Consider the following 14,035-nt stretch of genomic DNA (forward strand, 5'->3'; position numbering starts at 1 on the left):
TTAGGTCAAGCAAAAGGAAAAAAAAAACCAAAACAACCAAAAACATTCCTGCCTCTGACAAATTTGCATTTAAGATATTACAAAGAAGTTTGCATATTTTTTTAATATTCCTTTTTCCAGCCTCCTTTCCAAAACTGAAAAAGCAAAGACTCCACACTAAAGCCAGCTCCTGAACATACTTTTCAAGAGCTGGCATGCTGCTGTCATACATCCTCTTTCCCCCTTAGACAAAAAAAAATCCCACCCCCACCCCCCCAAACAACCAAACAAAAAACCCCAAAGAATTTTATTATTAACAAGGCTTCCACTTTGTTCTTAAATTTGTCTGTCATTCCTCACCTCTGCCAATACCTAGCACTAAATCCCATGTCTACCAGTGTAGTGTAATGCAGGCGTAAATCAAAAGTCCAGTTAACATAATGGAAGTAAGATTAGAATCCATTCTATTCCCAGTCTCTTCTGTCTCCCACAGAAAAGTACACCTGTATAACAATACAGACAGGTATAAGAGGAGAGGGGCTTTTAACACAAATGCCAGTTCCTTGGACTTTGTGAAAACATTTGCATTAAAGATTTGGCAGTATGAATCCCCCTTTCTCCTCAGTATAAATGGCTGCAGGATGCATAAGGAAACAAAGAATCATATACTACAAATTGTCCTGAACTTATATTTGCTGGTACCATAGTCAGGCATCTGAAAGGTAATTTCCATTGTAGTTAAATATTTTCAAGTGACAAAAAAGACATCTGTCTCTACCCATCTCCTCTCTCTGCCTCCAACTCTCTCCTGCCCCTGACTTCCATGGGAACATTAATAACATTCGCATAAAACAGGTTTATCAAAATCTCAATGAATCCTATAGTGTTTTCACAGACTCTCATGTCAAGGACTAATTGATGGATGTTTGATCACAAAGCTTCCTGTGAGGCTGTAGTAGCAAACTGAAGTAATCATGATGCTACTACATTCAGGTGCCTGGAGAATTTACCTTAAAGCACAGCCAGTGATAACACTTTCTGGAAGAATGTAAAAAGATAAATCATCATACAATCTAGTCTACATTACCACTGAAGTGTCTGGTCCTCAGGTTAATGATGTGATCAGTAACCTCATACAGAACGAACAGCTTGCATCGCATATTTACGTACATGGCTCCTCTGATTACAAAGCACATGTGCTCCTTAGCTGGTAATGTTCTGCATGAGTGCAGCCTCTTTCAAGTACCTCAAAACCTATTTCAAACAGTAGTAATAACCCAGCCGCTGTAGAAAGTGTAACATCACAGCAACATTGCTGTGACAGCTGTGATGGTCTGTGGGTACAAGTAAGCAAGGTTTCTGGGGAAAGGATGCATCTTTTATTAGATTAACTGATAAATCGGGGAAAACCAGACATACTTTCACACACACAGGTTGCTCCTCAGGTGTGAAACTGAAGCATCACTCTGCAAAGCAGAGTTCAAGTTGAGAACCAGCTGGGAATATTCTCATCATTGCACAGATGAGATAATACAGCATCTGAGTGTTTGGCACAAGTTTTTAAGAATGTCTTGCCTTCTTTATCCACATCTAATTTTTCAACCTCCTTGTTTCCAGTAAGACAATTTTCCCTGCTGATGCTGCTCTGAGCTGGTGTTTAATCCACTGCCCTGTCTACATTTTCCCTGAAGTGGCCTTCCAGGCAAACTACCTGTTTTCAATCTTATCCTGTAGTCTTCACTATTCTCCAGCCTATCCGCATTTAACTGCTCTCCTTTAAACCATGTTTCTGCTTTGCTCACATCTTTCTGGTGCTGAGATGAACAGAAATGCATGTGGAGATCTTGCGCCTTTCCTTACAAGGGTTGCCATGAAGTTAAAGTAATCACACACAATGCTACATAGCTTGACGGAGGGATGCATTACTACCGGTTCAGACCATGGGCTGCCACCTCCGTGAAACCTCAGAGCCTCTTGCCCCAGGAGCCCAGTGGGGACATTTCCAGGGGCTGCCCTGCATGTGTGTGCATTGCCCCCCTCCTCACTCTGCTGCCGGCGAGGCCGTGAGCTCGCAGGGACCAGGGAAGGGCTCTGCCAAAGGGGTCTCGCCTGCTCCCCACCCCGGCCGCGCCCCGCCCCCCCCCCCCCCCCCGCCCTTCTAGATAAACGGCGCCAGGATAGCTTCTGCTACCTCCCTTGCTTTCTCACGCTCTCCTCCACCGGCCAGGGCCCAGCCTGCCTGCACCATCTCCTCCCGGCACGCAGCCACCTCCAGCCCCTCCCGCCGCCTCCACGGCCGCAGCATCTCCGTGGGGCCTGGCTCCCTTCCAGGCTGCAGTACCCTCCTCTGCTGCAGGTCCCTTCCCCCGCGGCACCTCCAGACCTGGCGCACAGGATGCCTGCTTCAGCATCGCGCAGCCAGCTCTGCTCAGACCTCGACCTCCTCCTCCTCCTTCTTCTCCTCCTTGCGTCCCCCTCCCCAGGGAAGCCCACAGAGCCGCTTCACCTTCCCAGCCCCGATGGAGCTGCGGGGTGCTGGGGCTCGTGTGGAGAAAAGCAGGGCGGCACACTATCCTCCGAGGTGCCTGGCAGCTCCCGGTATTCCCTGGCCAACGAGGGAGAAAGGCAACGCTGAATCATCGGCCCGGCTGCTTCCCTGGCCCTGCTCCATAGGTGGCCAAAGCCAGGGCCAGCACTGCCTGGGATGCTGCAACCCGATACCGCATGGGGCTGCCCATGTCAGGAAATTTTGGACAAAAATGCAACCCCATGCTCTTTACTGCATCTGGCTTGGTAAGGGAGCATGCTGCCTTTTGTGCCAGCTCTTGTGGCTGTCGTAAAGGGCTGATGGTGTCTTACTTTGGGTCTGAAGATACAACTGTAAGCTGAAGGTACAGTTTGCTGGTTTTGGGGGTCCTTTCTGCTCCTGCCCTGCACCCCCCAAAGCGATACAGAAATACTTTCCTGCAGCTGCAGTTTTGAGCCATTTACATTTTTGTAGTGACATGCTACACTGGCATGCCATGCTTAAACATGGGTTCTGGCCCAGTCTGGAGGAGAAGAGTGCCTTGGAAAAGAGCCAGCAATTAGTTAATAGAAAGGGAGACCCTGGAAGAAAACAAAAGGGAGCATGGCCTTGGAGATAACAAAGTTTTACTAGGGTAGACCATTGGTGGGCAATATAGAAGAGTAAGGAAGGAAATTACTTGCCTGTTTGTAATTAGGTTAGGTCCTTGTGCAAAGATTTATTTCTGATTTTTATGTGGCTTGGGTCTCTTTGGCTTAGAGGAAGAAGTAGTGTGATTCTACTCTAATGAAGCTAATCTGTGACTGAGATTTGGACTCTTGCCATATGTAAGTGAAAGGTTGAAACTCAGAGGCTTACAAAACTGTAATTTTATTTTGTGGAGTGTTTTTTGCAAAGAACCAAGTGTGATTTTGCTAAGTTCCACTCCCAAAAGACTCGAGGAGAGACACAAAGCCAGAGTCAGCATTAACCTCCAGCCTGTAATGAGGATGAACAAGCTGTATCTGTTCCCCCAGTTTTATGGGTCTTAAAAGGAGGCTGATTTCATATTACCAAACTGCAGAGGATCATTCCCTCTGGCCAGCCACAAAGATGTGAAAGAAGCTTAAATGGATACGTGATCATAACTGACAACATCCTGTAAAGTAGAGCAGCAAGTAACCATTTAACTCAGCTGACCCTTTGGTTTTGCCGTAATCAGACCCAACCTACTGAAGATTTTGGAAATTAGGCTTGGTGAGTCATTCTCATGGAAGCCATTGGATTTCAAATATCCATCTGCTTTAAATAAAGTCCCACTAGTCCACAAAAAGATTCCCTAAGAATTATCTACTTTCTTGCAACTACTGGGACATTAGGAAAGTAGAGTATGAATCCAGAAGTGGTTATTCGCGGCTCTGGTGGATCACCTCAGAGGACCACACATCAGTGCCGGGCAAGTGATCTCCCCCCAGACCACTGTTTTCCTTTTAAGAACATGCCAATTCTTCAGAAAGAAGCAAACAGCAATATGTGGCATCAGCTGCTCCATCATGGGTTTGATTGTACTTCCTTTTTTCCCATACATTGAGAAATAAAAAGCATCGTAACCAAGAAGCTAAAAAGAAAAAAAAATGCATGTTCATTAACAAGAGATTGATGAGGAAGATAAAAGGATCTCTTTTTATTGATTGCAGGCACTTCCTTCAAATTAAATAAGTGCACTATTTAAAGATGGGTGTGTGTGTGTGTGTGTGAGAGAGTGACCCAAAGCAAGAGAGCAAGCCCAATAAGCAGCAAAACTGCCAACAGTCATGGTGTAGAAAGAGGGGGCTATCACACATGGTGCAAACAATTAATTTATGCCTTCTTTCAGTGCATCGCCAACCTCCCCTCCTTAATCCATCTCCCTTGGATTGATGCCAGCACTCTCTCCCTTTGAATCCTTCCAAAAGCTTTCACTAAAAAGCTCATCTCTAAGCTCAAATGGCACAAGGAGAAGACTTCATTTTGCTTTTATACTGGTCCTGTCACTGGAACTGGAAACGTTAAAATGTGACAGGCTGTTACTTGCACACACACACATCCCATTTTTCACCTGATGGAAAGCAAACAGAATACAGGTGATAGCACTGTTTGTACATCTCCGCCCATTCCAATCACCTTTTTCCTCTATTTTTTTTAAACCCTCTGGCCATATGTGACTGAGGAGAAGAAACATCAAGCCTGTATGAAAATGCAGGAAAACACGAGCAGTAAAAACATGAACTCTTAGGCACATATTCAGCCTTCGACATGAGAGTAAATCCATCAATGTCAGCAGAATCATTAGTGTGCTTAGTTCATTTGGTATAAGAGGGCTGCTGTGGGAACACCCCATACCCTCAGATAACACAGGAGACAGGGACATGAAGAGGCCATATCCAAACCATTTCTGTATCCTCCAGCCAAAACAACTATACTGGAATTATGGCACTGCCAACATAGGTGTGTCAGAAGCAGGTCCTCACACTAGTGCATTTCTTGGAAATGTCTGGAGCACAGAATACAAACTTCAGTGCCTGTGAAAACGTTTGGGAGAGCTCATGTTGCCTCTGTGGCAGCGTTTTCTGTATTGACATCACATGTCCACTTTTACACCAGCCATTTACACCAGGAACATGCTTTCTCTCAGTACAATAGCTGTGGCTTGCAGCTTGTGATTTGAAAAAAAACAACACAACTACAATGGCTGTTTCAAGAGATGTTTATACTTTAAATAGCTACAGCCAGTAATTGAAACTGAAAACTGCCATAAAACGGGCTGTTATTTCAGGGGAACCAAAAGGTTTTCTGAGTCTTTTCATCTTCAAGTGAAATGTGAGACACTGAGTTTCTTTCATCCTAATCAAAAGCAGAGCTAGTGGCACTACACGAGACACAGAAATCCAACATCAAACCACGAATGTCAGGGGTTTTAATCAATGGCACTGACTCATTCCCCCAGCCTCTGCTCAGTCCCAAAACTGGGATGAGCCCTGCCACTGTTCAGGCTAATGATAATTAGCTCTGCCATGTGGTAAAGGAGCATTTAAGAGATGCAAAGACATGTAATGTGCTCAGCTAGGCTCTTCTGCCTGAGGGCAGAAGCAGCAGAAGAAAGATCATGTGCAATTTTCTGGTTTTGTTTTTTTGGGGGTTTTGTTTGTTTGTTTGGTTTGGTTTGGTTTTTTTTTTTCCTTTTCAGATCTGGCACCACCTTCACCCTGTCACTGGAGTCTCCAGACGACCTGCTGGGCCGCTGTGATTATTTATTTTCACAGTGCGGCAGTGGGCTGAGGCAGCATTGTAGTCAGAGGGCTCAGGCTGGCTCATTAACCCCCGCCCACCGTCATGCTCAAGCGCATCTGTGCGCCTGCCTTTGAGCCACTTCATTCAGATGGAAGAGACTCCTCACGTGTGTTTATGGGACAGTGGCAATACTACTACTTTCCACAGGCATGGCTTTGCAGGATTTTTTGCTGGCCAGCCTTCACATCCGCAGTGCGGCCACTGCTGGGGGAGTCACTAGACACTGACAATTTGAGTACAGGTCTGAAAGCCCTGAATCCAGGAATTATCCCTCCCACATTGACCCCTGGTTAATAAAGTACTTAAACGTGCATGGAGTTAAACAAGTGGTGAAATGCCTTCCTGATTAGGGATGGGCTACATCATATATCTAAGTGCCTTTTTGAATCAGAGCCTAATTCAGGACCTGAAAAGGTATTTTGGAGCGTAGTGCTGTGGTTTCATGATAAACGCGGTTTGGCAGCACTATCATCCTTTTCCCTGTCTCTCCCTTCATTTTGTTCCCTCTGTTCTGTCATCTGCACTAATTCGGTAACATTGTTCATGTGGCCAGGCTCTCAACTGGATCAGAGAACCGATTTTTGACTTAAAAAGAATTTCTTTTAAGATTTTTTTTTTTAACAGACAAGCTTACCAAATAATTCCCAGTCTGGCCCCATAAACATATATAGTCTCGAAGAATGGGGACGGGACCATGCTCCAGGGGACAGAAGTTCCTTGACCCTGTCTTCTCACCGAAGACTTTGCACAGTGAAACCATGCCCCTTCCTGAATCTAGGCTTAATTTAGGCAGAAGCTCCTAGAAGATCCCAACAAAATACTCGTTATTCTGAAAAATCTTGACTGTTCTTACTGCACCTTTAATTTTTTTTGTAAAGACAGAATTATTTTTGTACTTGCATATATTCCCAACTGCTGCTGCTTAAAACTTAAGGCATCAAGCTTCACTTTAAAGTGTCATTTTCAAAATTTCAAATATACACGGGCTTTTTTATAGAGTAACTCTCTAGCATATGTATATTCAATAGTTTTGCTGTTAGACAAACAAAAAGAAAGAAGTCAAAGACATGCAGCCAGCCTACTGCATGGAAATTTTTTTGTATCATTAAATAAACAGGTATTAATGACAGGACATTGACATATTACTGGTTTAGATTTGTAAAGTATGTCTTACAGTATAGTTCTACATTCAGAATCTGCAAGCTTCAAAATTTGCTTGCAGAAAATGTTATGATTTCAGCTCAAGGGCTGGTTTGCTTAGCACCTTTCTGCAAATACCTCCAAATAATGAATTTCATCTACCTTATCCAACATCAAGATATTAATTCAATTACACTGGTTGGTTCAACTCTGGTCATGTCTATATGAAGCCTGATTATGCCCAACTTAGCAGAATCGAGATGTTTGCTGTTTAAAACAGATAAGCAACACAGTATTTATAACTGCAAGAATTCCAACAATAAAAAAAGCGACAGCTCTCATCATGCCTCAGAATCCTAGCATCATCAAGGACATTTAATATTTAATATTCTTTCTTAGTGCATTCAGAAAGCCATAGAAGGCATGAATCACTCCTTTGGCATTGGCTGGAAAACTTTGTCAATTTCCAGCAAATAATTAAGAAGAATTCAAATAAGTATGACAAAGGAGATTTTATGTCTAGTCATGAATTTTCAGTGGTCTAGTCAAATACGGTTTTATTACATAGCTATGTTTTGAATGCAAACCCCAGCCTGCATTTTAAGATGTCCTATCACATCTTTCTGACCCCTGCACCCAGGCTTTCTTTGTGCTATATATGGTCTTGTCGAGAGCAAGAGCAGAAAACAGCAAGGAGGAAACTCTGAAACCTTAAAGAAATCTATCTCCTGTACTCTCATTTCACTGATGCAATTTAAAGCTACACAGCAGACTCTGTGCTTACACCAGGGTAAAATGGGTTCACTAGAACTTGTCTGCATTTAACACAGAGGCGTGCATGGTGCAGGGCAATATGGGCCATTGCTGCTGGATGGTGCGAGAGCAGTCGTGCAGCTTTGGAAACACTCCCTTCTGCAAGACATTGGACAACCTAGAAATGGAGCATCGGAGGCAGTGACAGAGCAAAAACCAGGTCTTTAAAGCTCACAACAGGACAGAGGAAGGTGAGTAAATGGATCCTTTGCTCTAGAACCCAGATATTCCTAATACCCATTACTGACAACTGCGAAGGAGTGTTTATGCACTCATACATACATAAGTATCAGAATGGGCTCACAGCAATCATCATTTCATTTGATGGATGCATTATTCCTGCAGCATTTCCTGCATTCAAACTGCAGGTCATATCCACCGGGGGTGCCTTATGTCTGCCTGTGTTTCACCATAGAGGCTGTGGAGTAGCAACGGGACCACAAAAAGGGGGTAGAGGGGACAGACTGTCTTTTTCCTGCTTCTTGAGAGTGCCTAAGGAATAAATGCACTTACTCTGAAAGAGTATTTGAAAGAGCGGGCCAGACAGGCAGGGCTGAGGTCACCCTGTATCCTGTGTTCCCAGCTGAACTCATCCAAATTACCATCCAGAGGAAAAGTCAAATAAAATAGAGCTGTCCTCATGTACACCACTGTAGGTATGCTATGCCTGTGGTGGGAAGGGTGGCTGTGATGGTGGGGAAGGGAAACGAGCACCTACAGGCTGCGAGAAGGAGAAAGAGGCACTTGGTGCCCTTGGTTTGCACACACGTGAACGAGGTGAATTGTGTCCCTAAATTCCTTTCTGATCAGGGCCATAGTCTGAAGCCAGACCCTATAAAACTCTACCATTCCTTCAGATGTTGACTGCTGCAAAGATGGGGCCAAATTTCTTGCCAGTGTGGGCAAGATTTCAGCCTGCTCAGCCACAGCAATGGTGAAGATCTAATACCTGCTTTCACTTGAGGGATGCGTTGCTCTTGCTCAAAAATTCCCTGCATACTGCTTAACCGCCGCTTAACTCAAATTAAAAGCTGCTAAAGGGCAACAAATCCTTTCCGTGTTTCTAATTTCACACTAAACCCCGTGTCCTTCCTTCAGGATTTTCAGTAGAGGAACTGTATTTTAACAACTTTGCACGTGCTAGAGGAGGAAACAAGGATGTGACCAGAATAAATCTGATTCTAAAGGCACAAGCTCCACAGGGCAAAGCCTGAGCTCCCCAGGGTGGACGAGGCTGACACACATACTCATGGGCATAACATTGTTTCTACTTATTCCAGAAGCTTGAAGCTCAGCTAAGGAAGGAAAAGGCAGCGTGTCTGGAATTTTGAGCTCCTTTCACCCCAAAGAGTGAAGATGGTTCTCATGCCTCACTGATCAATATGAAATGATTCTCTGGAGGCCTTGTTAATAACTCTTGAAAAATAAGTGAAATTCTGTGTATTACATTCTTTTCTTTTGTTAGGCATCAGCTCATGGTTTCATCAGGAAAGCAGCCCTGCTCAGCTGCACAGAAATCATTCTTTCAGCTGCCTTGGAGAACACAAAATGACTAAGGTTTAACCAAGTGACCTGAAAAATAAAAAGGGATAAAGTTTTGGCCTGCATTGCTATGTGCTAGTAACACTACACAGTGCAGGTGTGAGCAGATAATACACTTCGCCTTCTAAACCAGCCCGTTTGTATCATCCCAACAGCGACTATTAGGGTTAGACATGGGCTAATTAAAAACCTGTGCAGCTGAGGTCTAGTCAGCATTAATAATTAGTTGTAGCTGTTTCCACCACCTTCCACCCTCTACTTCCATCTCCTTTCTTCCTCTTACAAAGAAAAAAATAATCTCTGTGCATGTATGTAATTACAGGAAACATAATGCATTATTAATGTGGCCACAGCAGACAGAAAGTTCAGGTTTACTGCTTACCAGTGTGGAGGTAAGCTGTAGCTACTGGCAACAGTCAGCTCGCTGGTGCATTAGGTAATGAGAGAGTTTCCAGGAGTGCCAACTAAAGTAGCTGAATAATACCAGCTATTTGGAAAATCACAGAAGCTGGGAGGAATTATGGGTCTGAATCTATCACTGAGACAGGCAACTGTGGACAACCTGTAGGAATTATTCCAGGAACAATTAACTTGCGACAATAAGGTTGTGCATTTTCTTTGATCCATGAATGTGATTATGTTCAAATGCAATTATGCAAGTCGGAAGTCTCCAGAGAGTGGGCAGAGAGGAAACAGGTACAGATAGCAGCATGAGACAAATCACTCCAATAAAGGTCTTTACCAAGCCCTTTTCCCATCGAAACAACAGTGTTCACAGTGAGCTGGAAAAAATCCCCACACATGTCCTGTGATTTCAAGGAATATCAGACAAGTCAGGCCAGCAGTGCTCATTTCCTGGCACACCGAACAATGATCTATCATTACAGACATGTATCTGTCAAGTTGGTATCTGCACACACATGCTGAACAAATGCCTTTCAGATTTCGTTTTCCAGTTATCCAGGACAACATATTATGCTGCATACAAATACAGATACCTAACCAGAACCCCTGAAATGAAGGCTTAGAACAGCAGAAAAATATGGTGTGACTTGTACAAGTAATAAAGATACGGATTAGATACACGGATTAAAGTCACAGACATTAATTCAGACCTACTCCCCCAGCAGGATGCCTTTGTGCAGTCTCGAGTTTTGTTTTTTCCCCTCCTCAGGGGGTTCTTTTTTTTTGTACAAAATTTGTAACTCCTTGATACAATGCCTAAAATGTAAAAATTGTAAAAAGCAGCAAGGAGCTGTCCTAAAGCTGAAGAGTCAGAAGCTTCTCCCACACATCGTTGACGTTTCTCACAGATTTCAGGCATCCACCAAAGAAATGCAAGTAGACTTCCTTCCTAATAGGCCAGAGGGGAGGACCCTGGTCTGCAGCCAGAACCAAAGGGCTAGCTCAGGATTTGGCACACACAACACGAAAGCTTCATTGTCCCAGATCACTTGTACGTTACAGAACAAGAGCTGCAAGAGGGTTGTCACAACACCTACCATTCAGGTTCGTCTTGCCCCTCGCTTCGTCTTGCTGACCGTGGGCCCTCCATAGTAGCTTCTTGTCAACAAGGAGCTACTGTTTCTTCTTCCCAACAGTTAGGCACGATGGGGATTAGGGTAAAAACCACTGTGGTCCTGCCTTTGAAGATGACTTTCTCTGGTTTGAGTGGCAACAGTTAACTATAACCTTTTCAGCTACCCACGGCCATTGACTATTTCCCTACTGCAGACAGGCTTTTTAATACCGCTGTGGGGAACTGTACTCAAATGACACAGAGAAATCCTTTGGTAATTATTCAGGCTAATCCTATTAGGAAAGAAAGGCTTTCAATTGCTGAAGCAACAAAAAAACCTTTCAGAGAAGGAACCCACCACTTTAAATTAAATCAACGCTCCCTTTCAGGCCAGGATAACCTGATTATTATTGCACATAAGAAAAGTTGTGTTAACTGATATAAAAAACTGCTTAACATTTTAAGAAGTTTTATTTAAAAAAAACGTATTTGAAATGCCTACAAATTCAAAAAACACCCCTCTGCTTTCTGGCACATATTTTATTTGCGCTTTACTAGTCCACAGTTCTACTTGTGTATTTCCCAAGTAAGAGACAGATTATTACAGAATGTGCATAGTTTTATAAGGATTTTGCCTATGCTCCAAATTTATGCTACAAGAGAGGATAAAATTTATGTTCCCCAAATTTGCTGTTGTTTTAATGCTGTGGTAACATCACAGTGGTAGAGTTAACTCTTTCATGTGCTCATCAGAAATTCAGCTAAATGTTTAAAATGAGAGTAACTTGATTTATTGAGCAATAAAAGGAATTATTCCTGTATGGCCACAAGCCAAACAAGTAATCTTTTAATAAGGCATGTGAAGTCACAGCATTTCCTTTATGAGGGAAAAAAAAAAACGCTATTTAAAAAAAAATGTGCCTAGGCACCTAAAGTGGGCCTATACTTGGTATATAGGCACACCCAACCATGTGGCCTTAGGCATCTCAGTTCCCTTCTCACACCTGCCTCTGCTCATGACTCAAGACTGTCCTCCTTTCCTCACCCTAGAGGGTGCTGGATAAACCAGGACTGCTCTTCAGACCTTTTTACCATAGTAGACTTCACTCAAGATGTTAATAGCAGCTTTTGGACTTTTTTTTTCTTTCTTTCTTTTTTTTTTTCTGGCCTCCTTATACCTCTGTGGAAATGTTGAGGATCCAGGAGACGGGCAGAACTGGAGAACACTTCCCCTGCTCCATCTTAGTCATCTCCAATATGCTGGCTGTCTGCCTGGCTCCCCCCTCAGCACATGAGTGTAGAACAACCTTTGGTAATTGTTTGGACTAACCCTTGTAGGAAATAAATACTGTTAATTTTGAGGCATCTTAAGTCTCTCTGCACATTCACTGGAGTGCCTGCACCTGCAGTTCATGGCTTATGGGTTGTTCCCTCAGGAGCCAAGTGCTGGTATGGGGTTCCCAGCCTGTAACCCACATTCATACTAGTCCTAAGAGATGTGCCCAGGAAATCTTTCTTTTGATCAGTGTCTTGCTAACATCCAATTGCTGGACTGCCTGTCTTTCTTGAGCATTCAAAAATGTGTCCTTGTGATTGTTGTCCCTGTGATATACTTCTGCATTTGCAGATGTACAACCTCCCTCAAGTAAAGGATTTAGTAAAATGTAAGCATGGTTGCCTATCTGTCAGAGACTCTGGGAAGCAGAAAGGGAGTGTTGATGCCTGACCAGCAGCACTGAGTTGTGTTCACCCTGAACAGGAGAGAGATGCAGATGCTTTCATTCATTTAGCAAATACAAGTAACTGAAAGACTTCTTTACAGCCTCTACCCTGAGGAAAACACAGCAAAATATTTTCAGAAGTGGAGGGAAATATTTTTATAAGTGGTGAGAGAATGTGAGAATATCTATTAAAAACTACGGTCATCTCAGAAATACATTGCTGTTGTCAGTAATTAATGCATGAATTATAAAACTCAAGCAACAAACTTTGAGCCTGTCTTCTTTTGTACAGCTGTCTTTCTAGCTGAGATCAAACACATCATTTAATGAATCGATCCCTTTTCCCTTCCCCACAAACATTCCTATTTGAACATCTACATTTTCTCATACTAACATTATGCATCATGTCTGAAATCGACATGATCATGGAAATTCCCAAAGGAACCTGGAGCACGGCTCATGTTGCTCTTGCTGCACAGGAAATGCAACCGTTCTTACTCATCCTTCCTCTATAATGAAGAGTCAGATTCATTGCCTTGTTGTGCTGAGGAGGAAATTGCTGCATAATCTCCTTTCACAGCTAGACAATCCCCTCTTTCCAAAGCAGGCTAAGCATGCAAATTCTCCAGACATATTTGATGAATTTCTAATAACAGTGGGTGAAATGACAGGGCAAAGGCGAGTGTCAGTGACAGAAGCCTTGTGCTGGCTCCCTGCTGAAGACATTGTTTTCCTTGTATGTTCACCCACAATTAATATGTGGGTGATACATACTAATTGTATCTGTTCTGGGACAAATTAACCATAATCAGGTCAAACTGTGGCCAGTCTTAAGGTCAGTTAAGAAGTCTGGAAAAGGCTAAGCCATGTATCCTTCTCAGCACTTCAAAAGGACTGCAAAATGAGACCCCCAAGGTCTCCCAGCCTATGATCTTGCAACACCAGCATAGTGAAGGGAGTGCCTTCTGCTAGTCAGGATGTTCCCCTCCATCTCTTGAGCCAAGAGAGGGACATCTGTGGACTGCGATGAGCAGGCCAATTTATGGCTCTCCAGCCTGCCAGGTGATTTTATAGCCCTCTGTGGTTAGATTTTCCTGTATGGGGAATAGACATTTATTTTTTCCACATGGGAACAGAAAAGCAAAAAAATCTTATCTGCCATTGAGAAACAAATAATTGCTTAGGCCCCCTCCAGGTCAAATTCTTACTGAATTTTTGAGAAAAGATTAGATAGTTGCATGGAAAATAGGAACTTGCACTCCCTTGCTGCACTAACAAAAACAAATGCTTCTTAGGCCAGGGCTAGTAAGCCTCATGCTTTAGTGTTAATCACAAGAGGGCAAGGATTCTAGGTAATAAAACAAGTCCACAGTTTTCCATGAAGACTATTTTCGCACCTTCCTCTTCCTTTTTGTCCTTGCCCACAGTTCGAAACAGTAATCAATAAAGCACTGATGTATTGTGGTGCTCTGTATTCCCACATCA

General features: G+C 43.3%; 1 protein-coding gene across 3 annotated transcripts in view; it reads right to left on the bottom strand.

Annotated features, from left to right (window-relative positions):
* The window catches only part of NRG1 (neuregulin 1), a 482,035-nt gene that overhangs the window by 99,961 nt on the left and 368,039 nt on the right, over positions 1-14,035 (bottom strand). The window lies entirely within an intron of this gene.

Source organism: Grus americana, chromosome Z (assembly GCF_028858705.1).
Source record: "Grus americana isolate bGruAme1 chromosome Z, bGruAme1.mat, whole genome shotgun sequence".
Classification (NCBI taxonomy): Eukaryota; Metazoa; Chordata; class Aves; order Gruiformes; family Gruidae; genus Grus; species Grus americana.